The sequence below is a fragment of the Perna viridis genome, chromosome 2 (assembly GCF_037379345.1).
Source record: "Perna viridis isolate PV_CMFRI_1.1 ecotype Kerala chromosome 2, ASM3737934v1, whole genome shotgun sequence".
Taxonomy (NCBI): domain Eukaryota; kingdom Metazoa; phylum Mollusca; class Bivalvia; order Mytilida; family Mytilidae; genus Perna; species Perna viridis.
Window position 1 is genome coordinate 15,211,784 of NC_142446.1, and position 27,753 is coordinate 15,239,536.

Genomic DNA, 27,753 nt, shown 5'->3' on the forward strand with positions numbered 1-27,753 from the left:
GATACTATATGCAGTGACTGAATGGAATGTAATAGTTAGCTCTTATTTTGATTAGATAGAAACTTTCCTACTTTTTTATGTGTTTCTTTCTACTACCACGACCCACTTGCTCTACCAAGAGGTTTAATTCAACGTGGTATTAATTCCTGGCTTAAATTTTAGCTAATTAGCAAACAACGGAAGTAACAATGTAGTAAGTGGGTGGATTAAAACTTGAAAAAAGCCTAAAAAAAACTCAACCATTTGCCTATTAGCACATTCACAACTTGGTTCGAGGCCGATACTTGACCGAGGACTATAAATAGCCACAAACATGAAAAAAATATGTCTTTCCCATTCTTATCTTCTTGTACGTTCAACTTATTACCTTTCACTTGTTCATGTGTGAGTGTTTGTGCTTGTTTGCTGGTAGTTGAGTTTACGTCCTGAACAGTTATTTATATAAAGCGATTCTGTATTGTTTCCAACAGATATAGTATGTATGATTGTTTACTGTTTACATTAATTCTTGTGCTTTTATGTTCTGTAACATGTCAATCTTTACTATCTCCTATCGCATCTTCGAAGTACTTTTAAATTATGTTCTCAAAGATTTTGAGCCAATTAGATTTCATGAAGTTATAAACAGTTCAGGGCTTTGAAAACAATTTGAGATTTATTATGAAACCGGTCCCCAGACTACTCTTCAGTTCAATGAGAATCCTATTTGATATTTTCGTTAACCGAACGTTAAATATTGTCTAATTCTTTACTACTTTTCTGTTGATCACAATGAAGAAAAAACCACGGAGGTGATTGATGCCTCAAATCGTGAATGTTTTAAGAATAGGTACTTCATGTACATACACTCGTTTAGTACCTATTTTATTGTTCTTGAAAATAATAATACTCCTGCTTCAAATGACAGATTCTCTCCTATCCAATCACTGTCAATCTAAAATATGCTATGAAATTGAAAGACACTATGATTGAAGATTATGTCTAACAATTCATAGTCTTCCGTTAGACAGGAATAATTATGCCATCATCTGTGCTATTCTTTTACTCCTGGCGTTGTCGTATTTTTCTTTAATTGACAGCGAAACACAAGAACTGATGTTTCTTTATTAAACTGAAAATTGTCGGTTTTCTGGAAACAAGATCCGGAGCAATTTAAAAACCACAAGAAAGCATAGGAAACTTTATACCATTGATATAATTAAATTTTTCGGATTTATGACACCAGGTTTGTTGATCAGAAGATGTATTACTTTAAGGACTCGACATATTCATATTGTGTAATTGTCAGAAAGTCAAATTTGAAACGTACACGAGATATACTGTTTTGTCGTGATTTTTTCTCATTAGAAGATATTCTATCCTGTATTGGAAGGAGACCTTTGTTTGCAACTCTTTGATATGGACCGCGGGATTAATTCGTTTCAAACAGAAAATTTATTAAATTGCAAAACCAACTACGCGGTTTTGTATTTATGGGCTATATTTTCTATATAAAAAAAGGAGAAAGTTAAATGGGATAACAGTATTGCACTGTGGACTTTAATACTGTTGCATGGGGTATCAGTTTTGTACTGTGGAATTGAATGTGATACCAACTTTATACTGTGGAGTAAATTTGTTTGAATGGTGTATCAGTTTTATACTGTAGAGTTGAATGGGATTGAATGAGATACCCGTTTCATACTTTGGAGTTGACTGGGATATCAGTTTTATACTGTGGAGTTGAATGGGGTATCAGTTTTGTACAGTGGAAATGGGTGGGGTATCAGCTCATACTATGGAGTTGGACTGGGCAGCAGTTTTTTACTGTGGGGTTGAATGATGTATTAGTTTTGTACAGTTGAATTGGGTGGGGTATCAGTTCATACTATGGAGTTGGACTGGGCAGCAGTTTTTTACTGTGGGGGTTGAATGGTGTATTAGTTTTGTACAGTTGAATTGGGTGGGGTATCAGTTCATACTTTGGAATTGGACTGGGCAGCAGTATTTTACTGTGGGGGTTGAATGATGTATTAGTTTTGTACAGTTGAATTGGGTGGGGTATCAGTTCATACTTTGGAGTTGGACTGGGCAGCAGTTTTTTACTGTGGGGGTTGAATGATGTATTAGTTTTGTACAGTTGAATTGGGTGGGGTATCAGTTCATACTTTGGAGTTGGACTGGGCAGCAGTTTTTTTAATGTGGGGGTTGAATGATGTATTAGTTTTGTACAGTTGAATTGGGTGGGGTATCAGTTCATACTTTGGAGTCGGATTGGGGAAGTTTTTACTCTGGGATTGAATGGGTGTCAGTTTTGAACAGATCATCAGTTTTGTACAGTGGAATTGGTTGGGGTATCAGTTTATTCTATGGAGTTGAATTGAGTAACAGGTTGAAGAATCAGTTTTGTACTGTGATAACTAGTGATAGATATGTTTTATTTTACTTTAAGTCTAGTCTACAGGCGGTTCTACAGTTTACCATCTCTTGCCATGACCAACATTTCTAGAACTAGGCACTTGCTATATGCTGTAGTCTGTGTGTTTAATATATTCTTAATAACCACAGTCGTGTCCTCCTATGCTCTATACGACATTGAAATTTGGAACTTAGACCCGAAATGTTTCTAGATAAAAAGTTATCGCTACATTTATATAAACTGGGTACAATCAATATAATATACATCTGTAGCGATGACTTCACCTACGAACAAAATTTAAAAAATATTTGGAAATGTGCGTCTGTTTATCAAATATTCATAACGTTTTGAGCATCAGCTTCTGTATTTGTTTTATCTCAGTTGTTCACATTTATGTGCTAGAGATACATTGCTTCGACCCTATATAGATGGCCTACCCGAGTTCTGATTTGTCGCTCATTAACAAACTACATAAGTCATGAATTTCAGACATAATTACCGTGCGTGACGGTATTTGTTTGTTGTATATTTTAGTTGGACAATCGGATGCATTTCCTGTTCGGCATCCAATACAGGAAGTTAATCAAGGCTTGTTTGAATGCTACGGCGCCATCTTAAACCCTCACAATTTACATTTGTAACTTGTAGAAAGCGTATTCGTCATCATTCTGCTGTCTTGAGCTTCCTTTATGGTTATGAATTTATACAATCAATTCCATATAATTAGTGACTGCACCTGGTACCTTATTCGTGTTATAGTAATAACAAATGATAGTTATCACAAGACCATTTCCTTTACCAATGTATCATTCTAACTTAATCATACGTGGACTCAATAAATAACCAGTTTGCATTGAAGATCTCATTTTAAAAGATGATACCTTTGCGCCTTTAATGGTAGTTGTTTGTGAAAACTACACAAAGTCAAGCAAACATATAATGAATAGAATAATCCAATACCATTTTCAGAACAAACATGAGCTTAAGATTACTTGTAAGGACAAGCACATGTACATGTAGATCGTCAGCCATAAACCAAGCTGAACACATAAAAGTAAATATTGCTGCAGGATGTTAGCATCCGATCCACTTTTCTTAAATTATATTTCATGCAGCTTATTTTATTTCTAAATTTTGTTTTCAACGTTTATTTAACGTATAGAACAGCGTTCTAACCATCTTAACACATAGTGCTGACATTTTTCCCTTCACACTCTTAACAACACCAGGTGTTTTCGTGTAACTATTTATATAAAATTCTGTCCCCCCCCCAAATAAAAAATGTTCGAAAGAATATCGTTTGGCTAGATCCTGCTATATAGATGACGTATTATCTTTAAACAATCCTGATTTCGGGGATTTGATACATCGCATCTACCCAAAAGAACTTGAGATAAAGGATACTACAGACACTGTGAAGTCAGCCTCATATCTTGACCTACACTTAGAAATCGATGGAAAAGGGAAACTATTGACCAAACTTTACGACAAACGTGATGACTTTTCATTCAGAATTGTCAACTTTCCTTCGGCACCTGCGTATGGAGTGTTCATATCACAATTCATACGTTATGCCAGAGCTTGCCGAAACTACGCAGACTTTTTGTCTCGCGCTAGAACTCTGACAAATAGGCTTCTGGAACAGGTTTATGTTGCTACAAGATTGAAGTCATCACTACAGAAGTTTTATGGTCGTCATCATGAACTCGTGGATTGTTATGGTGCATCCATCTGCACCATGAAAACTGATTTATTCAACGGGTCATAGTTTTCCTTTCCTCGTTTGTCTACCCCAGACTTGACTTTTTATGAGCAACTCGGCGGGTGTTTCTAGAAAAGCAGAGGACGCTTACCCAACCGGTGCACCTGGCCCATGATCCCAGTTTTTGGTGGAGTCCGAGTTGCTCGTTTGCTTTTGTTGCTTTGTGTGTATGATTTTAGTTACTTAATGTTCTTTGTTGTGTGTGTCTGTTTTCCATGTCTGGTCTTTGTCCCTGGATTACATTCTTTTGATTACCGCTATAACCATGGTTCCCTTGATTAATCTTTCAAGCAGTTTATAAAATCGCATCTATAGATGTTTCTGTCAATTACAGTATTTCCCTTATTTTGCTTTTGTGTTCTAAGGTAAAGTATACTTTTCCATTGTTTTTTTTCTGTTCGTTTTTTTTTTTTGTTTTCTTAAGGTATTCTGGGAAGAAAATTGGAAACGACGCTAAAACAGCTGTAATTGCCGTTGATGGTCAGCGGTAATTCAGGATAAAGTAATTTGTTCATTTGTACTAGTAGTTGTTAATAGATACATAGTAACAATGTGTAATATGGGAAATCAAAAGATAGTTATAATGATAGCTTTCAAATCTCAGAATGTTTAATAAATGTTTCGAAAAATGTGTCTCGATCTCGTAAAGAGCAACTATACTTCGCTTTATACCTCTTTATTGGGGAGACATGAAGTCATTACAACGGTGCCAATGATATACTATTACATAATGTTGATTGCAAATAAATTAACAGTATGCATCTTAAAAGTTTGTCTCAATTGACACCTCAATTTACAGAAGCTTCGCAATTTCATATCCTCTTCATTAGCTTAGCATAGAAAGTGATAATACATGCCTGAGAGTTTCTTTCCATCTAGCAATTGTTTATCTGCCAGTCAGCTGGTGAACAAAACACAAAGGAACTCAGACAATAGGAGCTAGTATACATCAATAATTGTGACAGAGTATTTTGGGATTCCCTTAATGGGAGGATAGAATGTGTTTTCGTTATTAAAATGTCATTCTCACATTGCGTGTTGTAACCCGACCATTCCACAATTGCTATAGATTACAAAATTGACGGTTAAGAAATATGATACGTAATTGAAATATTTATTATAAGGATTCCGTGTCACCGTCAACATTGAATTTCTCGAACAAATTATAGTGTAGCGCTGACGATCAATTACACGTAGCATTTGAGAGGTAACCTAATACTACTTTATAGACACTTGATAAATAAACATTATGAGACGTGGCGTATTGATTCTCCTCTTTTTAATTAATTGAGTTTTTAATTCACAGATGTGATGACTAGACCAAATGACTTGTTTTCTTTCTGTTTGTGATAAACAATGAATTGGGACATCTTAATATATATTTTCTTAAACCAAAAAGGTTTTGGCCAAAAAGTTAATTGAATTATTAAGTCATTTTTTGCTAATAACACAATTCTTCGAAGGACATTTTACCATATGTTCAAGCTTCCCCTGTCCTCGTGTGCGACTACCGAAATTTCAGAATTGTTAAGGTATGTAATATAAGAGATAGTTATCCACCAAATGATAAGCAATGAACAATTTAACTTCTATAGGTCACCACATTGTCTTCAATGATGGGCAAAACCCATACCATAAAAGCAAGCTGTAAAAGCCCCCAAAATAAATGATGTGAAACTATTCATAAAGACGAAAATCGGCCTAATATATAGAAAAAAAAACGTAAAACGAATAACAATGAACATAAAAATGAGAGGTTCTTGGTTTGGGACAGGCACGTAATGGATGTGGTTGAACATATTTGTGAGCCCTCAACCATTCCCCTAACCTGGTAGGTAAATACAACAATGAAACGAACTGTAAAAATCTGTCGAACTCGGATTTAACTCCTAAGGTCGATACAGAATACAAATTCCTTAACAGATCATCTTAAAGTGATTTTTCGTATATATTAAGTATATGTATATATAAGAAGATGGAATCGGGAACCAAGTGTAAAAAGTAATATCTACAGCAACAACATATGCATTTTGACAGAATACTAAATGAACCAATATATAGACTACTACTTCTACTGGAAGCTTAAATATTAAGTTCTTTCTAAGTTTTTTTTTATTGTGGCGAAAAAGTTAAAACCTTGAAACATTTATTTGGGCCATGAAAGTTTCTGGTAATTTGGGCCAGGAAAGTGTTTGGTAATTTGGGCCAAGAAAATTTCTTGTAATTTTACCTGAAAAGACCTTTTACTTACGTCCATTTGAACTGTTAAAAGTAGGTTGAATGTCCTTACTCTAAAGTGAGTTTGCAGATTTGATTATTACTACGCAAATAACGCTACCAAACGTCAAATTTCCATCAAAACTCCAATTCCGTGTTTCTCCCCGACTAGGAGTTCTGTTGCAACATATGATTGCTACCATTTTTATGTAAGTGGTGTCGTTTTAATATAGTCTCGATCCGTATAAAATTATTTTTGACCCCAAAAAGATATCATGATCTAAGTGGCGGTTTTGCCTAAAAAATGCGTTGTGGAAAACGTCTATGTGATACCCAGAGAATTATCTTAGGTTGATATAAGCCTCATCAGGTAATAATATGATTCAAGATACTTCACATAACAAATTAATTATTTTCCAATTCTGGCCATTGATTTACTTCCTTGTCATTATTTGTTCAAAACAGCCCTGTTTTAACTGGGTTTTGTATTGTCTGTATTGAATTGTTAATTTAAAGTTATGTTAGTGCGCTACTTTATTAGTACAAAAAAGAATAACCAAAATATGATCACGAGGGCCGAAGAACGTCTAGATTTAACGAGTGAGCGAACTTGTCGGCGCTTAAGTTAAATCTTAATGCGTTCTTGGCACGAGGATTATATTTTGGTTATTCACGATAACCAGTTGATTATCATATTTTTATTCGGTGCTATTTTCAACATAAGCGGATTGATATTCGTGTTGTGACGTTTTGTGACGCTATACAGAATTATTATCGAAAATGTTTACACATAGAAAATTCGGTAAATTACTGCCATCTATAATATCAATATTAAAATCACACAGCTCTTGTTTATAGTTTTGCACAAAAAAAAAGAACTTCGATAACTATTTTTCATTTCGTTAATTTTAGTATTTTACTCAGTAGTATATATTCATTACTTTCTTCTATTCGGGCCAATATTGTTAATATCTGATTGTTTCAGATATTAATGCAGGTTTTACGACCTACTTATATTCAACATATTGTACTACAACAATAAATATCTGCCTTAAACGACACCAGCCCCGTCTTCAACGCGATGCAAAAAATAGTACTGAGTCTTTTAATCTTAGTAGACAAAACTTGAATTATGATTAGTAGTTGTCTACTAGTACTTTGAATCTTCGGTTTTTGTTTGTTTGTTTTTGTTTGTTTGTTTTCTTTTTTGTTTTGTGTTTTTTTTAAGTGTTCAATTACACAAACAATTTAAATTCATTTTATCGTGTTTTAAAAAGTTTTGCAACTTCTTTGGAAATATCTACATTTCAACTTGTTTGATTAAAAATAATACGGTTTGTTCTTCAATTTTTCATTACATAAAGAGCACATGTATTTTTTTTCGACTATTCAATGCGAACATTTAATAGTGTGGATTTAGGTTACCTGCTGGTATATTTGTTACGTTTCACCATTTTCCTTTCTTTTCCCATGTTTTTTTTTAAATATAAAGGTTTAAGTATTAAATTGGATGATAATTATTATTTGATGACTAAACCTGTCATTCATGTAACATCTGTCCACCATATACAATTGTAAATTTAGAATAATGTTAAACTGGTACACCAATTTGTATCTGACAAGACACGACTGGAGAAATATCATCGATAACAAAAAAGCAGGCAGATATAAGCAAAAAACAATACTTTGTCAGAAACTCGTACTGTGTTTCTGACTTTTTCATCCGAGTCATTTTTGGTGTTCATATCAATGAAAGAGGTGTCTTCATTCAATTTTCAGCTTGTGTATTGGATAATATAAGTAAGTATACCAGAAGAAATTAAAAACATCTTATTTACTGACAACCTCTTATACTGACCATCTGACCTTTGTGTTATATTTAAGTTCGTTAATGAATGGAAGGAAGTCTTGTTACCGTCAACGGAAAAAGATAACTGACTTTCAATAGTTAATCAGACTTTATACGTTAAAGTTATACTTTATCATCAAAGACATTTTGACATCAGATAAGAGTAAATATTAATATCCGTGAACATTTTCAAATTGGCGACATGCAGATGAAATCGATCTTCACCTATTCATATGCCGATATACAATGTAACATCTTGGTATCAGAATATGACACTAGATACGGGTACCAGGAAGAGCCAACTTAGGTGCAGACATATCGATGATGTCTGTTTGTGGTGCAAGCTTTTCATAGGGTCATCGTTACATTAAAATAACACAGTTTGAAATAAGTGCACACATTGCCCTTGAAGAATTGAACAATTATGATATAACTTACTACTTTAAACTAGAGTGCTATTAAAGGCAACATTCAGTCTAATACATGAAAATGTATGTCAATGAGCATCGAGTTGTTACATGTGAAATTTAACTACAGAAAGACAAACAGTCAATCGGCAATATAAGTCACACAGACAAAACAAGGAGAAGAAGACGAAGTACGCATCAACGAGCTAGGCTCTACATCATTTTGTGCATTTTGACAAAATCTGTAATTGACTCAAACGTATTTACAGTCTTGATTTTTGTTTCAAATAATGACGCATAGTAAAAAAAATGACGAAATAACCATTAAGTTTGTACACCTCAGATTAATTGATATACATGTATAGGGAATGCATAGACAGTCTAGAAAAGCAGAAGTTCTGTTTTATAAATATGCCTAGTTTTAATCATTTCATAGTATTAATACTGTATATTACCGAGTTAGTGAGGTTTAGGTGTACAAACCTTATATTAATAAAGGAAACCTTGCAGATTTGGGTATTTCTGAAATTTTATTATGTTGTCGAATGTTTGTTTGTTGGGGTTTAACGTCCGAGCAGCAATATTTCAGCTATATTCAGACGATGAATATGAAATTGATGATAAAATGAACATGAAATAATGATGAAATGAAAAAGGGATGGGACACAAGGGCAAATTTTGATTGCCACTGGAAATAGGGAGAGGTGAGTAGGGTCGGGCAATTTAGCCTCCTGTGGCGGAGCCCTGTGGTTCCTACTCCGGGAGAATACCACAGTAGGATTCTTTAACGTGCGAGGAATGTGGCATCTTTCCCAACACGGTGCGCCACTATCGTTGGCGGTCAGGTTTTCCGTATTATAGTCTGAAAACCCCAGCATGTAACACGCCAGGGGTACCCCATTCCACCACCTGGGGCACACATCCCAGTTGCTCTTTGGGCAGAGCGCCCTAGCCCCGGCTAGGGTTCTGAGCACTATTTAGTCGCCTTTTACGACAAGCTTGGCGCTGCTGCAGGTCTATTCTTTTTGACATCCGGACCTGCACGGGGCTGTTGTCGAATGTAAATATTATACATACAATTTTACAACAGTGGGGGATTAATGTAGTAAAAACAAAACAAAAACAAATAAAAACAAACAAAAACAAACCCATAAAAACACCAAAACAAAACAAAACAAAAAACAAAAACAAAACAAAACAAACAACAACAAAAAAATTAATCAAAACATAAACGTTATATCTTATGCAATGTCAACATTTTTTTAAGTAGGCCTTTGCCTTTTTCTGATTAAGTACATATTATACAATGTATGTGAGTAATGCAATATATGTTAAAATATAACCTTGAATAACCCCTATGAATAACAATGAATAGATAAGATATACGATCAATTAACAGTGCCATGTTCTTCGCCGTTTGATTTTTTTTAATTACGATCTACAATCTAATAGGATTTTTATAATTATTGCGGGTTATTATTTGAATTTAGAGTAAATGTTGCATGCATTTGCTTATGTATTTTATTTAACCAAGTTACTCCAATGTCGCTTTCGTAAATATATGCAGTTTGTCTTTCTAAATGGAGCCCCGTGCAGGTCCGGGTGTTAAAAGAATAGGCCTGTAGCAGCGCTAAGCTTGTCGTAAAAGGCGACTAAATAGTGCTCAGAACCCTAGCCGGGGCTAGGCGCTCTGCCCACAGAGCAACTGGGATGTGTGCCCCAGGTGGTGGAATGGGGTACTCCTGGCGTGTTACATGCTGGGGTTGTCAGGCTATAATACGGAAAACCTGACCGCAAACCATAGTGGTGCACCGTGTTGGGAAAGATGCCACATTCCTCGCACGTTAAAGAAACCTGCTGTAGTATTCGATAAGAGTAGGAACCTTTGCGCTCCGCCATAGGAGGCCAAATTGCCCGACCTTACCCATCCCTCCCTTTTTCTAGTGACAATTACAATTTGTCGACCCTATTATCCTTGTGTCCCATCCTTTTTTTTTTCATTTCATCATTTCATGTTCATTTTATCATCCATTTCATGTTCATCGTCTGAATATAGCTGAAATATTGTTGCTCGGACGTTAAACCCAAACATCAATCAATCAATCTTTCTAAATGGATATTTATCAAGCTCCACGCATCACGTCCGTTGTGCAGCTATACGATAATTTTCATTCTCACTCGACTAGTGTGAAAATTATCGTATAGCTAGATTAAATAGCGATAATTTCGAATTCTCTGACATCATTCAAATCAATTGTCATTTAACAATCGTATAACGTCGCGTAAAATCATTCACTTTCCCGACTTTGCCATATTTTTTGCATTCTGAAAGGGCTGCAGCGTCCTGAGTGATTTCGGAACGTCAGATGCTTTCCGAAATTCACTCTAGACGCAGCAGATGATGAAATTCAAGACATACTATTTACCAATATTGAACATTAACGTGAAAATAAATACACGTAGATAAAAGCAAGGATCATACCTTATAGATGAGTACAAAGTTTTGCATTTAAATTTGGTTCATCTGTTTTTGGTTGCTTTTTCAACAATTACAGCAAAACTGCATCTTTACTTTTAATGTATAATACCTTCAATGATTGTGGTGGAGGCTTTTAAAACTTTTGAATTATGAACCATTCTATTGACCTACCTGTATTACCTGTAGCATGCGACTACAAAAACTTAAATGACTTGTGTTGAATTTAGTGTAACTTAATGTTTGTATATTATTCTAAATACAACAGCGATACAAGTAATTCGACTTAAAGCGCCTTCTCTGCATATCACAAATTGCGCTACAAGATACTATTATACATACAAACATGATTTGACACTGAGATGCATGTAGTAAAAAAAGAAATATGAAAATACGAAATTAAACAAACAAAAATTCATTAAAGATGTTACAGACGATAATTGGTAAAAGATAATATTATTCCGGTCTCGGGAATTGTATATTTGTGACTTGGAATTGCAGGTTAAGAATTCAATGGCTCGTTGTATTCTGTATTTGTTTAACAAGCTTTTTTCTATAAGCTATAGTTAGCAGTTACGGGGCGCCGAATGGGGCTTGATCTTTTTGTAATCAAAATCAATTTTGCGTACACAATTTTGCGTACACAAAATTGAATTCCGTCAAAACAAAATGATTTTTGTCGTATGAAACTATGTCACACAGACTTGTTACATGATCACTTCATTTTGTAATGACGATATTCTTTTTTTAGACAAAATTCTGTGTCACAAAATTCAGTTTTGTGTCACAAAAATCAATTTTGCGAGACAATAGTCTATTTTGTGTCACGAAAGTCAAATTTGTATGCAAATTAGTTTACAGAATCCTTTGGATATGCAAAAAAATTCTCTCTCATTACGATTTTTGTAAGAAAGCCTCTCATTTTTTTCTGCCTACTCTCTTCTTCTTTTTAAGGACCTTCGCCCACTTAGTAGGATCATTACTTTAACAGTCAAGTTACTAGTAATATATGACAGTTTGTCCGAGCAGCAACAAGGCTCATTTATATATTATGAGTAAATCTTCCACCTGTCAACAAATATATCGATATAATATAAAAATAAGGAATAAAAGAGGGTCTTAACCAGAACCCTGCATGTGTAAGAGTAACGTTTAAATACCATAGGAATGACATATCCTTATTTATTTGTTGCTTTCTCAGCTTCAGAGAGCACCTTAACCATAAATGAAATTTACCTTTGAAATCTTTGAAATATGAGAATCAGATATATTAAGTATGCTAGGATTGACCAGGGTTTATATATATATGTCGAGTGGTCTAGGGCGCTGGACTTTGTGCAGGCGGTGTTGCCATAGATGTCACAGCGGTACGAGTTCGAGTCCCGCGGCGGAAACGACCAAAAATTTGCATCGCAAATTTGACAGTTCTAACATCGTTGGGAATTTTTTCAGACCTATCAGTTATTCTTATAGTTTAACCTTGACATTCCTTGACATTTCAGTAGGAATTTAAAAAAAACCCAAACTTTCGTGTAAGTGTAAATTTGATTCTTTCGTCCGTCAATTTAACGGTTGTACTATTACCATGATTATCTTTTTGGGACACGTAATTTTTTTTTTCTTAAAAATGAATTATTATGTCAGGATGGCACTTAGTTACAACAATACAATATACGGAAGGGGAAATTTTAACAAATCGCAATAAAACAAACTACAAACATTCTTGTATTCATTTACAAAATATAGTCAGTTGCTGCAGATATGTAAAACCTGTTTTGAGTACTGAGAAAATGTTTTGAAATTTGTTCACGATCATGTTCATGATCTTCAATTTTCTTCGCCTCCTCTTTCACGATCATAAACGTATTATTTTATGTAATAAATGAAAATTGGTATCATTACATGGATAATTTTTTTTCGTCGATTTGACTCTGCACCGAAAAGGGAAATCGCGTGTATATTTAGTGCAGCTGTTTATTATTGCTCTATATGGGGATATGAACATGTTTGCTTTAACTGAATGAGAAGATAAACTCGGTTTAAAGACCTTTTATTTCAAATAAATACATCAATTATACATTAGTAATACAACAGTAATACACCACAGGGATTCAGAAAAAAGCCTAAGCTTATGTCAATCAGTCTCCTATCAGATGACAAATATTAGCACATTGAATTAACATGCTCTAATAAGTTAGTTTTAGTTTGTCCACATATATATTTATGCAATAAAAGAATAGAAAAATGGTATATGAAAGGGAAGAGAGACATGCAAGTAAAAATAGAAGGAATATGATGAAATACATTAGAAAAAAAATATACAAGTATTTGGCAAGGATTTTTATAGTGGCATTACCTGGGGTGTTTTTCCTTATTTAACTCCTTGTGTAAAGCATCTACAAATCGTTTACTTTTTAAAATATAAGATCACACCTTTCAGTATAATTTAGTATTTTGTTCTGTTAAAAATGCATCAAATCCTTTAAGAAGAACATTAATATCAACCTGAAAACTCAAAAGTATGGATAGTGTTGAACCGGATTTCTGAGTACTTGTTGCATTCAAGTAAGAAATGGTTGATTGTCTCCACTTGGCCACAGGAACTGTTTGGACTGGCTACCAGGTTACGCCTAAACAGATGTTCGTTGAGAGAGCTGTCTACTCCCAATGTTACAGTACTATGGTCATGTGATAATATTAGATATATTAATATGAGATTGAAGTATGCTCAGTGTTCTTGAATCACGAGTGGCTACGGAAAGTTCATTCCACATCTTAATAGTAGACGATAGGAAATAGTTCGAATAAAAAGACGTCCTTGTACGTATCTCGGATAAGTTGTGTGAATGACGCGTTACATGGTTGTAGAAGTCTGATCGCCCATTGTTACCAGGATACTTAAATACTCTGGGTATCACTGTTCACCATCTTATACATCATCACGAGTTTATGTTTTTTCCTTCTTCCAACGACTTTTTTCCGTCTGAATTCACGAAATAAATTCTCTAGTGATGTTAAGTTACGATACACATCACTTCTATTTGGACTCCTTCGATCTTGGTAATCAGAATTTGTGGACCATTGTCCCATACGACATTCCCGTATTCGAGAGTTGGCCTAAAAACGAAATATACAAATATATATACGAATTATATCCAGAATCAATAGGCCACGTAGAAGAACATTGATCCTAGTGTAAGCTTTTTAAACGATATACTCAATATGGTCAGAACCACTATCGGAGAGATAAACACACAGGTGCTTGTGATGAAACACTTGCTGGAGATAAAAAAAATGTTCATCTGTAGATCTGTAAGGAGGTGTGAATCTGTCGGGCGGGTTTCCGTGATATCAGCATCGCTTCTGGATTTTATTTAACGGTTGTACTATTACCAAGATTATCTTTTTGGGACACGTAATTTTTTTTCCTTAAATATGAATTATTATGTCAGGATGGCACTTAGTTGCAACAATACAATATACGGATGGGGAAATTTTAACAAATCGCAATAAATTATACTACAAACATTCTTGTATTCATTTACAAAATATAGTCAGTTGCTGCAGATATGTAAAACCTGTTTTGAGTACTGAGAAGATGTTTTGAAATTTGTTCACGATCATGTTCATGATCTGCAATTTTCTTCGCCTCCTCTTTCACGATCATAAACGTATTATTTTATGTAATAAATGAAAATTGGTATCATTACTTGGATGATTTTCCAATTTTTGTTTTTTTCGTCGATTTACTCAATAAATCGATTTTATTTTAGAATTAAATCGAACAAGCTGTCGCGTAGCCCATTTTTTTATGTTTCTATTCAATGGAAGCGCTGCGATATCTGGGATCTCTACTAAATAAGGGTAATAACAAAATTACCGAACACCAAGTCAAGTCCAAAATAAATCTGGCTAAATTTATAACACACTACCGGACCTGCTGGTACCGCAACGATCCTGACTTGGTACATGCATTCCAAACGAAATGATGGGTGAAATCTAGGTTTTACAGCGCGCTAAACCCCCTCTCCCATCGCGACTTGAATTTACCAGTGGTGATTAAATAGCATTTACTATTGTTGCGTCATAATCGGTAAATTAACGGTCACATCAGCATAAAGAACAATTTACAAAAAAAAAAAAAAAATTATTACTCATTATTTTAGAAGAAACTAAGTATTTATCAACCAAGGAATGATATCTAAAAAAAAAGAATTTGGTACGCATTTCCTCATACCCCTGATTCAGGAGTTTGTCACAAAGATATTCATGGCGTTCAATGAAATCAGAGTAGTTAATACTTGCTCTATCGTAGCGAATTAATTGTGGAATATAAGCACCATATGCAGGAGATGAAGGTATATTGCTGATTTATGATATTAAAATTTAAGTCGTCCCTTATTATAAATCTTAGTGCTGAGATGACCACTGTTGTCAAATTCGAGCTAGATGTAGGTCCAGAGAAGATGGAGAAAAAACTGTGTTTTGTAGTCTCCTATATTTTGAACTCTGGTGAATATATTGACGTTAACAATTTACAAAATGAAGAGTTAGTGGTGGACAATATATCATCAATATATCTGTATATAAAGTTAAAGGATTTAGCATTTTTTATATTTTTATTTTTATACGAAATTCTGAAGAAATTCAGTCTCGTATGAATATAAAAAAGAAATCGGCTAGGGGACGAGCACAGTTAGTGGATTTGTAACAAAGAACAACATAATTTTTCGAATAAGTCTTTAATTTATCATGTAACAAATTGTAAAGAGTTGAGAAGTCAAAAGTTTGGAGACAAATAATTTCCAAAAAGCTGTAAAAACAAATACAATGTTGTGTGGCAGGACGGTCTACCTGCGTTGTAGTAGGTAGTGAGATTTAAATAGACAGTTAATTGACTTAGCCAAAGGATTAATTCTTTAGCCGAATCGGTTTGTCGCTGGCTTGTAACCGAGTGGTCTAGGGTTCGATCCTTGGTGGCGGAGTATAATTTTGTGAGTCAAATCATGCTCTCCCGTTATAGTTGTTTGAAGCTTTGACCGGAGGACCGATAACATATTTCTCATGTAGTGAGGGAAGCCATCCAAGTGCCTCACGATCGTTGAATACGGATTTGGGTCTTTTGTTGACACATTTCTTGAGATTGTCAATATGATTTCGTACCAACGATCGGAAGGTACGTATCCAATCTGCAATCTGACGAGGACTCAATTTTTGGTTCTTGGTCCTCTTCTCTCTTCATCCATGATCTGCATAATCTTCAACAGCATCTATTATGGTTTTGAAATTAAGTTTCCAATTAAGGCGCTGTGGTTCTCTGATTTTTGGACCATAAGAAACTACCTTACGTAGGAGTCAATTCCCAATAATATTCAAATCATCAGTGATGACATGACCAGAAGGACTGTAATTAAAGGGAGAAGAAGCACAGTCACATGTCAGAGGGAACTTTTAAGTATTCCTCGGTCATTAGATTCTGCAGTGTCTGCTTATGGTGGAAAATTTTACTACTTATTGTCTTAATGCAGCTGTAAGAGACAATAGAAACCGGTTGATTTTTTGAAATATGGTGGAATTTTGGAAACTACCTAAAGGAGGTATCATATAAAAACATGTTATTAATTTTTTTATCGGTGTCTCATATAAACTTCCAGTTGAGCAGAAATAATGAACGAGTCGTGATATATTACTTAACATGACATACTGTACAACCCTGTGTTATTCAAAAAAAACATTAATTATGCTTTTTTTTTTTCAGAAGATGACGGGCCTATCATGCGCACAGCTGTTTATAAACGTAATTGGTGCTTGAAGCAATGATTATGCCAAATGATAGTTTAATACATATTAAAAAGTCAAGATTAGTCGCTCTACAAGTCAGGAATTCCTAGGTTTGGCGAATGTCAACAAACCAATGCTATACTTCCGCTGAATTTTCACAAGTCACGAATTTAAGAAAATCCACCTTCCATCAGGGATAGCGGATCTAAATACTAAGACTTCATTTCAAGTCAGGATAGACCCAACGATCGTCATGGAATGCGGGTCTTTTAACACAGAGACTTTCGACAGCATTTGTCAAGCCTCCCGATAGGTTTGTCTGTCGTCGTGAATAAGGGTCACCACAACTTAAAAGACTATCAAATGATTCATCTGTCATTAGGAATATATCTCCAGAAGTCAGGACTAATTTGGTGTGTTTAAATATCAAAAATGGTAAGTACGTACCTTTGAACCAATCATATCAAATTGAGAGTAACTGTTAATTGTTTTAAACAGTGCAACCATGCACGAAAATTGCCGGCACGCTGACGTCCATTATGCACTCGGGCTAAAGATAGAAACTAAAAATAGAATAACACTACACAATAATGGGCATGGTTGTAAGGTTTTATAAACTTGTGATTCAAATGTTTCTTTAAATATTTTCATGTACTTTAGATTACGTGGGAAAGAGAAAACAAAGTAGCATTATATGCAACAGAATGATGTGTAGCGTGTCCATTTACTCATATCTGATTTCCGTTAGTCAATCTTTTTGACTTGTCTGTAATTTTAGATAACATTCGATCCTTGCACCCTTTGTACGAGGCGACAGTCCATGAAGCTTGTGATCAGAATTTGTGTGAGGTCTGCTGATTTTTCCTCGATATTTTGTCAAGTTTTGGGCCAGATCATAAGCTTCCTGTACACCTTGACATTTTATAGATATGTATTTTGATTTTAAAGCTCGAGTTTCAAAACTGCACAGCTTAAAATTGTTTTCATAACGATATACAGAAGATTTTTATCACCATTTCAACAGTGACACGTATATAATTTTTATATGAGATAAACACTACGTTGTATTGATACAACAATCAGATCTACAGTAAATAATATGCTGCCAAAATATCACCAACTAAACCTACGTTAATTGGGCTACTCATGCTTGAAAATGTCTACATTCTTTTTAACAGAATCATCTTTAACTGAAAAATATAATTACAAAGATTAAATACACATATGTGTTATATACTTACAAGTCGTTGGATCGTTTGTACCTTAATAGTCGGACGGAACAAGTAGCCAAAGGATTTACACTGCGTATGAAACGCTTAAACATACCCGAAAATCTTCAAGAAGACGTTGATGTAACTGAACTCAATTGATTCAACTAGACAGTGGAAAAAGTATATAATTTTGTATTTCAAGAATTCTGAATTTATAACACGTCATCTGATTGGCGAATGGAGACCTAAACATTGTAAACCTGATTATAAGGATCATTTCATTAACCAAACAGTTTTTTTAAAAGGCAGAAGTAAAAAACCTCATCGAAAAAAAATGTCGACCTTATAATTTAAGGGCAACAAATCCTATAATAGGTCTTTACTTTGCCACTTGAGACGGCTAAGTATTCCGAAAGTCCAGTAGACTCATTAGTCCGAAATGTTGAGTGTCCAACCCCCACCCAACTCTCACAAAAGACTAGCAAATACTTTTTATTACCATAAAAACCACAAATTTAAATCGATACTAGGAATTGTTTGTTTGTTTTAAGTAAGTTAGTTATGATTAAAATCGTTGTACTGAAAAAAAACCAAAACATTTCTATTGCATAATTGTTTCTATAAAGACGGAGTTTCACCTAGTGCAAACAATTATACATACCCCTGCCGAAACTTCCGAGTTCATGTTTTAACTATTTGTAACTATTAAAGAAAAAGAACCTTTGTTTTATATTATTCGTCCAAATAAATGTAAACATTTGCCATTACATGTACTTAAAACATATATCGTGCAAATGATCTGTTACAGAAATCGAGGTATTGTGTGAGATAGTAGGAACAAAGACCAGACATGGAAAACAGACATACACAACAAAGAACATGAAGTAACTAAAATCATACTTACAAAGTAACAAAAGCAAATGATCATCTATCATCTAAAAGATACGTCTACCTCCCCTTTACTTGAAAAGTATTCTAATATCCAAATCCCCATCCCTTCCTTCAAATTAAACAAAACTACGCAACAAATTATACGAGATAAAAACAAGCAATGAAAACAAAAAATGCAACAAACAAGCAAACAAACAGAAACAGACAAAGAGGTAGAACAAATTAAAAGAAACAATTTAAAGCTGATGAAAAAAAAAATTAAAGAATATATCAAAACTCTAATTTGATTGATGTCATTAATGATATAACTGTTTTAAATCAATCATATTTAAAGCTTTATCAATGGTCCAACCAGACATCGATGGGAAAGGAATGTCAGCAAATTTATAACATTAACTTCAGTTGGTCTTTGATTACCATTCGCTTCCGTCACAAGACGACACGTCTAATTCAGAAACAGTCGTTTATGGCTGGCACATAATGAAAACGTCCTCCAAATACCTGGCTTCATGTTTTATTTCAGAAATATTATACCAATTCACAGGACAAAATGCTTTTTAAATGATATGTTTCTCTGCTTTGATTGACAAGGAAAAATAAAAATTGTCATTCTATCTCATTTGAAATGATTTCATTGCAAGAAAATATTGTGTAGCTGAAGGCAATGTCTGTATATAAGTGTTATTGGTGTTTTAGAAGTTGTCTTAAGGTGACAATCAGATAATGTTATAATACTGTCTTACCACTGTTAGAAGCATACCCAAACCTTTTTATGTGTCTGACTTCTAGGAGTATCACGCAAGTTGTCATTGTTTATTGAAAAATCACAAACCAAAAACTTTTACTTACATGACTAATGCATTTGTAACAGCAAGAACGTTTTACACTGGACGGTGATGATAACTGAAAAATACAAGCCTTAAAATAGACACACGTAAGTCGTCTAAATATTGCATGGTCTTTTAAGACTGGCAGTGTTTAATTCAGAATAAATGACTTTCATCTGTGGGTCTTAACCTGCTATATGTTGAAAGAGTCGAAATAAATTAATTTTGAAACTGATTTTTTGTATATAAAAGTAAAACTACAGGCGACAATGACTAAAGCAAAAGCCAAAATTAACCAATCAAAGGAACAAAGAAGACTAAAAAAAAAAAAAAAAAAAGAAATAACAGAAATAATATAAAAAACGAAATTAGTGCACATAAACTATACACAACAACCGGAGTCTCTCACAAATGATAACAAACACAAACAAAAAACAACAACCGACATTTTGTTTTATGGAAGTTTGGAATGGGTGCACCAATGGGTTGAGCGCCCTCTGCTACAAATAACTTAGGCTGTTGTCGCATCGTTGGAACATTATTAAATGAACACGGAAATATCAACTATTAGTGATGTAAAATTTCTAACGGTTCTAACGCAGTGATACATTAGATAGTCTGTTCACAGAAAGTATGTAGTCCATACTACATTTCCGACATTTGAAGGAAAAGAAATCTCTTCGTTGGTTTCACTTCAATGTAGACAAAGTTAAACCATATGCAACTTTTTCCGACACAGCCGGTATTGAGATTTGTTTGACATGACGTGACACCGATGATACTGAACTTTGACAGCTTAAGACATCCCATCTCATTTGATAGTGATGGCCATCGTGCAATTCAAGGTTTCATTTAGGACATTTGTGTCCGGAATATTTTAAATTAAAAAATAGGCTTTGAATTTCATATAACGAATAGTTTTATATAGTTTAATTATTGAACCAATTAAATAAGTCGTGGAAGTACGAAAAATAGCACAGTGATCACACCGTGTACCAAATAATATCTAAGATAGACTGACATTGCGAGAAAATGCTATCTTTTTTTATAGAAAGTACTTGTTTTTTATGTACAGACACTCTAATCTATACTTTCACTGTTGATTTTAAAAATTTGATTTCTTGCAGCTTGGTTAATACCACCCCATCGTCAAGCAGAAGAAATGATCGTGAACAGATGGATAATGGATGTCAATATTGCAGGTTGAACGTGAATAGGGTATGTTTAGGGTTGTTAGCTGTTTTTTTTCTGTTCATGTCCGTGCTATTTCAATAATAGACTTTTTTGTGGTAAGATTATGAGTATGCTAAATATACACTTCCGCGAGGTAAGTCTTGGTAAGAAGCCGCCCCCCCCCAAAAAAAAAAACAAAAAAACAAAAACAAAAACAAAAAAAATACTGGCGGAAGTGTATATTGAGCATGTTCCATGCATTTTAGCGTTTTAAAGTATTTGAGCGTGAACACAACCTTCTCCCTTTGACCACCATGGAAAAACTATTACACAATTAAACACACTTAAAAATCAGTTCGAAAAGGTCTTGAGTCCCTTGTTAAAGAGTAATCAAGGGAACCAAGATTCTAGCGGAAATCAAAAGAATGTAATCCTGGGACAAAGACCAAATAGGAAAAACACAACAAAATACATAAAATAACCGAAATAACACGTAATGTCCCTATGACAAAAAATGTTTTAAGTATAGTTTCTATGTAAAAAAACCCTTTTTATGCGATAAAATGACAAGGCATAAAAAGAATTTCTCTTTTATGTATTCTTAGTAACTATACCATAATCTTTTAGTGTGCTTATAATAGTAATTTTTTTTTAAATTTTGTTCTAATGGCGGCTTGGAAACAAAGCATGGTCTTCGATTGTATCCTAGCATAGAAGCGGTTGTTTAAAACGCTGTGGAGAAAATTAATTCTCGTGTGTTTTTTTTTCTAAATGTTATCAAAATTGCAGCAAATTGTTTAATACCTAGAAAATGCATTTCAAAACTGTTTCACATTCGTGTTCATGAATTTAAATTAATGTTTTTGTTTAAGGAATTGGTTAAAACATTATACTTAGTAAAAAAATAAATTATGTTCTGTCTAGGTCCGTTTCGCTTTCGAATCTGAATGGGGGGTGTTATGTACCCTACCAGAGGTCATGGTTGGTGATGCGGTTCAGCCAGAAAATTGGCTACATTCTTCCAAAATTTCCGTTGGTAAATGATTGGATATTCTTGTCTGAGGCAACGGTTGTTCCCCGTGTTTCTGCTTTGTAAAAGATGACAACTTTTACTTTGTTGGAGTTGAACATCCTGATCTTGGAAGATTTGACATTTTTATGTAGTATGTTGCTCTAGCTTTCATTTTCGTCATTTTGATGTCGCTGTGTTTTCTATTGTATCAACAACACAATTAGCTAGTTCAGTGCTTTTGACATTGATTCGCACGACTTTTGTCTTTTCTCTGCTGTTTCTAAGCCATACGGTTGCTGCAACAGATTCCAGCTTTGCTGTTTTATCTGGCTGTGTTTATGTGAGAGAAGAGCAAGATGGTCATCTAAATGAAGGTAATCAAGCTGTTCTAGCATAATCCACTTCATGGGTTTTTCTTAATCTGCGTACTTTTCTTCACCATATATTCAATGGCCTTCAAATAGAAGAAAGAAGATAATATGTATCCATGTCTGACTTCTGGTAGCAACTTAGATTGATATTTTTTTTTCGGTTGCATCTCCTTCGATAATATTTTAGAGATGTATTTGTTTGTTAATCCATGGTGCCTCATGATCTCCCACATCAGGTCTCTATCTACATATCCAACACCTCGGAGTCGATGAATCTGATGTTTATATGAACTCCGTTCCAGCGGCTATTCGATGCTAATTTTTAAGCAGGCAGTCTGGTCTTGACAAGGTTTTTTTTTCTTTTCTAATTCCAGTTTGTTGGTCACGTAGTTGCTGGTCTACCAAAACATTCAATGAACTCTGTTTACACTGAAAGTCAGCTGATTGATGCTCGGTTTCCATACAGTTCAAGATGGGGGCATTGCCAATTACAATGAATACGGAGAGGCGTTATTGTCTATCATAATTAATAAAGAGAGATAGGGGATATTGACAATTAAACAAATAAAGTGGGGATGGGGTGGAGTGGTTATTTCCATTAACAGTTACAAGTGAGTAGGGTATTTCCATTTACTTAAAATATGGGAGGGGGTATTCCCATTTACAGTAAAAAGTGGGTATTGCCATTGAGAATAAAAAAAAGTTCGGAGGAGGTATTGCCAATTACAATAAAAAAAAAATGAGTAGGTATTGCCAAGTTACCTTTAAAAAGTGGGAGGTGGGGTAAAGCCCATTAAAACATAAGTGAGTAAAGGGTCTGTAGCATTATAGCGTATAGATATTATAGCGTATTACGATAAAAAGGATGACATTAATATTCGCATAGCCTGTCTAGTTAATTCAGCTATACTACCCTTCAATGATATATTTCTTTTAAAAAAATACACACGATTTCTGGACTGATTTTCCGGTTTTTTTTGGGGTTTTTTTTTTGTTTTTTGTTTTTGTTTTTTTTTAAATAAATTTTGCATTTTGCCACTGAAATTCAAAATATGATAAAGATTAAAGTACTCATTAGAATGAACTAGATATATTTAATTAGCAACGAAAAGATATTTAATGCTTCTAGAGAATAAATAAATATGTTCGTAATGCACGTTTTTGTCATTGGCGTGTGGTCACTTCAGTATTCCTACTTTTTATTATTTAATAACAAAACAAGGTATAATTATTGAAGACTTCCACTTTACTCTTGCAACGATATATCACAGCTGCACAGCGACGCAGGCCCAGACATCGATTAGTCTAGCTTGTTCAAATCGGGAAATCCGCTTCATCAATATACTTGTAACGGTTTCTTATTACATACATGTAATTCACAAACAAATCGCATTTATGTACTTATCATTGATATCAATTTCTTAACACTTTTTCTTTCATTTTTTAATCTTCTCTTATACCATTCATTCTTTATTTTTCGTTATTTTTCTGCTTCTGCTCGCATTTTCATTCTCTCTTAAGAGAAGATTGGCAATCCATATTTGGCGTGGGTTATTATCAAAGCATATTCTTTGTTTGTTGTTTGATTATTCGAAGGAAAAGATTTTACACTAAAAATGTCGCGGATGTTTTTCTCTCAACCCAACGTTGCATGCACTAAATCTACGTCATATAACTATGTAAACATTTTATTTAGACATCGCAAAATACTGTTTATACTAGTATGTGATACATTTCTGCAAAATTTTATAATTGTGGGTTTCAAAAAATGTTTTGAAATGCGCATTTTAAATATATCTGTTCGGAATGTATAACTATATTCACTAAAGATATCTAAGGCATTAAATACAGTAAGACACACTCGAATTGTTTAAAATATAGAGATGGACATTCTCTTTAGATTTCGTAAAAATGGTAGAATTTTTATCATGTAGTTTATATTTCCCTGGTTGTCTATATTAGATGCACGTGAATAATATTTTCATTTTTTTTTCTTTTTCTGTGTACAGAAATTCATTTTTATTGGTAGTTTACTGTTAGTTTATTGCTAAATTCTCCGATAATGTACAGCGTCTATACATCACTAACTCTATCTGGAAAGTGGCAATACAGAATGAAAAACAACGCACACCGCCATGGTCATTTACATATGAGAAATTCGCGGATTTTTGCGTCGCTTCCTCCAAAATAAGGGTATATATCCTTTTTCCGGTCTGCATACAATATTTAGGTTACACGTCTACAGTCATTTTCAACGATCGTGTCGGGATCCGATTTAAGTACCAAGTCACATAAAATTCAGGCACTACCAATGGTAAAGTGATTCATGGTGTAGAAAAAACCCACCAAACAAATGATGCCTTTTCAGTCTACATGATTCATTTTTTACTCAGATCTGCACTTTGGAGAAAATCATACATTTATCTCCCACTATAATTAACCAAATCTAACAAAATCGATAACTACTATAAAATGCCGAGTTCATGTAACAATCTTTATTTTTTTTTTATCTCAAAAGCGCAAACATCAAATGAAAAACTAGGACCGGTTAATGTGAACGGTGACTGTCTCTGAACAAGAAATAAAGGTGAATTTGGTGGTTTCTTGACATGCATGAATAACCTCCTGCCTGATTTTTTTTATTATTAAGACTGCTACTTAAGTATTATAATGTGCCGGTTTTAGGTATAAAATGTTGATCAATGCAAAATAGATGGTTGTGATCTTGTGATCTTCTTACCATGTGTTGGATCCCAAAATTCCACAAGAATCCATACAAACAAGGATTCATAGCTGGATATGCAAAATGTACTACCAAGCATCTTTTAAAACTATTAACTTTCATAGTTGCAGCTGTCAAAGAGGATCTTCAGTCTTACCATGACACTTGTCAGTCATGTAATAGTATTAATTCAATGTGGATGCTGAAGTATTCGTAGAGTCTTCCGGAAACCCTCAGTGCTAGATTATTAACGGAATAGAATAGCACCAAGACCTATGATTTTTCAACTCTTTATAGTAAGTACTATTCTCGAAATCAGTTGAAACATTAGACATCGATGCTCCTCTTAGAAGATAGAAGACCGACAAATATACGTAGTACTTGGTAGAGATCCTGCATACTTTGTACAAACGATCCAAAATCATCTTGAAAGTATACTGAAGAAGATATTGTTAAATTGATGCAATTTTTATCGACAACGTATATTTGTCCAGTGTGTTGGACATGTTTTTTTTTTTCAACATACGATCTGAATTTTAATGGGAACAAATTGTGATCGGCGAAACTCGCTGACGTATTCCTTTACTATTATGAGTTTGACTTTATAGCTTATCTTATCTAAAAGAATGGACATCGTTTTGAAAGATTATTTTATCTCAGTTGCCGCTAAATAGATGACGTTTTGTCTTTGTAAAACCATAGATTCGAGGATTAATAAATAAGTGTAATCGTTCTGTTACCGTTGATTTTATTTCTTTTGTTGTCGGTGCCTCCACAGATTAATTGAAGGTGTGCTGAAGACCTTTTTGTGTGACCTCTGAAAGTAGTCTGACTATTTTGTATTTAGGTTATACACTGGTGCACATGACGCTTACCCTAACAGTGAACCTGGTCCATGTTCCCAGTGTTTAGTGTAGTCTCAATCTAAGTAGGAAATATAAGTAAGAGAATAGACCTGCCATTTTTTTGTCAGCAGTAAGTAATAAAGTTGACACTTTTGAATAACTCCATTTTCGAGCAAAATCCATAGAATTGACTGAACAATAGATTGAATAAAAGTAACATCAAATATCAGCCTTCTGGTTGTGTATCAACCGAAGGGCATCTTAGGCCCGAAATGTGAGCCGCCCTAATCAGTGACCTGTCTCGACGCACTAGTATATATAACCTAGTGGGGCTATATATTTGATAGTGGGAGTAAGCCCCTGTAATTTCAGAGAGCAGCTACACTAAGAACATGTTGGGCAAACCACTCACTGGCGTGTTAAAATTTAAATCAAAATCAACAAAAATAGATGGAGAAACTTCAATAAATGTTGATAAGAATTAAACAGGGTGTTATATTTTGTTTTGTTTTATATGTTGTCGTGTAATATGGCACAAAATACATAAGTACAAAGACATTTTCTTTGTTAATAACTTAGTAAAGTTAGTCCCAGAAAATCAACAGTGCAATGCAGCAAATGATAGTAGTCTTGGTTTTCATGCATTTATTTAAAAAATTATTGAGTCCCGTTTCTAAACAATGAGATTATTTAGTCCAATCATTCTCTGATTTAGCTGATAGTATATGACATTGAATCAAATTAAGGAATTAGACGACGTCTGCTAACGGTAGTTTTATCATGTCATGTGTAAATGTTAACAAATACCCGTGAATCTAATTGTAGCAAAGAAAATTGATTTGCCAAATCCGTAAGGAACAACCCATAATTATATGTACAATTAATCAATGAAATTACACGTGCATTGGGAAACAAAAATGTCAATTAGCTCTATTGAATATGACAGCCGCGTGTTCTTATCATATCTGTACTGTTTAGGAAGACGTTAAGCACTGGTGACATACAGGCTTTAAATAAAAAAAAATATATTAAGTTTTCTTCTCCAGAGTTCGGAAGTGTACCCAATTTGATGTGGAAAATAGTATCATTATATAGTAATATTTTTTTTTCTATATTAAAAGAACAATAATCGCCGGGATTTTGATCCGTTACTCGCTCTTTTTTTGTATACTCCGAGAAAAATAAGGAGACTTTCCGAATGTCGATCAACAAAATAAAATGTCGGAACAGGACATCGCATATCTTTTGAGAAGATCAGAATCAGATTAGAATCCCCAGAAAAAGGAACAAACCGAAGTTAATTAAATAGTTGACAAAGGCAAAGTAAAGGTTTTATAGATCAACAGCCGTAAACTGTATACAAAAAATGACAGAACAAAGTGTACAAGTGGCTAATAGGGAACAATGGCGAACTTGGAAAGACTTGCTTGGGCAAGGATCCGTACTATATAACTACACATTGTGTATTGATTGTAACCGTCCGAGGAAGTAAAAGAACATAATGCCTATTGACTCATCAGATAGTTTACCTGACTGAGTGAAATTCAAAGTTTATTGATCATGTTTCAGTTAAAAAAAAATAAATAAAAAAAGATATACAAATTTATCGAATAAAATACTAGTCATATTGCACTAGTTCTAATATCACTACATTGGATTTATTGGAATATTAGAACAGTGTGTAAAAATCCCACCTCAGCTAAAAAAATACTTCAGGAACACTAGAAAATAAAAGTGTTATTGCATGAATATTGACCATATTTGTGCAATATGATATCTGCTCGGGCAAATATCCAACGAAATTCCTGCAA

General features: G+C 34.1%; 2 long non-coding RNA genes across 7 annotated transcripts; one reads left to right on the top strand and one right to left on the bottom strand.

The window, feature by feature from the left end:
* Positions 1-303: 303 nt before the first annotated feature.
* LOC148623787 (uncharacterized) lies at positions 304-25,836 on the top strand. 5 transcript variants are annotated; one of them, XR_015919497.1, is made up of 6 exons: positions 304-475; positions 16,868-17,325; positions 17,669-18,281; positions 18,910-18,985; positions 20,947-21,037; positions 25,229-25,836. It is a non-coding gene; the product is annotated as an uncharacterized LOC148623787 (long non-coding RNA). The 5 variants fall into 5 exon arrangements; XR_015919498.1 differs by lacking the exons at positions 17,669-18,281; positions 18,910-18,985 and having other exon boundaries at positions 305-475; XR_015919496.1 differs by lacking the exons at positions 17,669-18,281; positions 18,910-18,985 and having other exon boundaries at positions 306-475; positions 22,750-25,836.
* LOC148623788 (uncharacterized) lies at positions 13,183-18,781 on the bottom strand. Of its 2 annotated transcripts, XR_015919492.1 has the most exons (4): positions 18,763-18,781; positions 18,021-18,080; positions 17,338-17,453; positions 13,183-14,226 (listed from the first exon to the last, which is right to left on the bottom strand). It is a non-coding gene; the product is annotated as an uncharacterized LOC148623788 (long non-coding RNA). The 2 variants fall into 2 exon arrangements; XR_015919493.1 differs by lacking the exons at positions 18,021-18,080; positions 18,763-18,781 and adding an exon at positions 18,132-18,212.
* Positions 25,837-27,753: the final 1,917 nt, after the last annotated feature.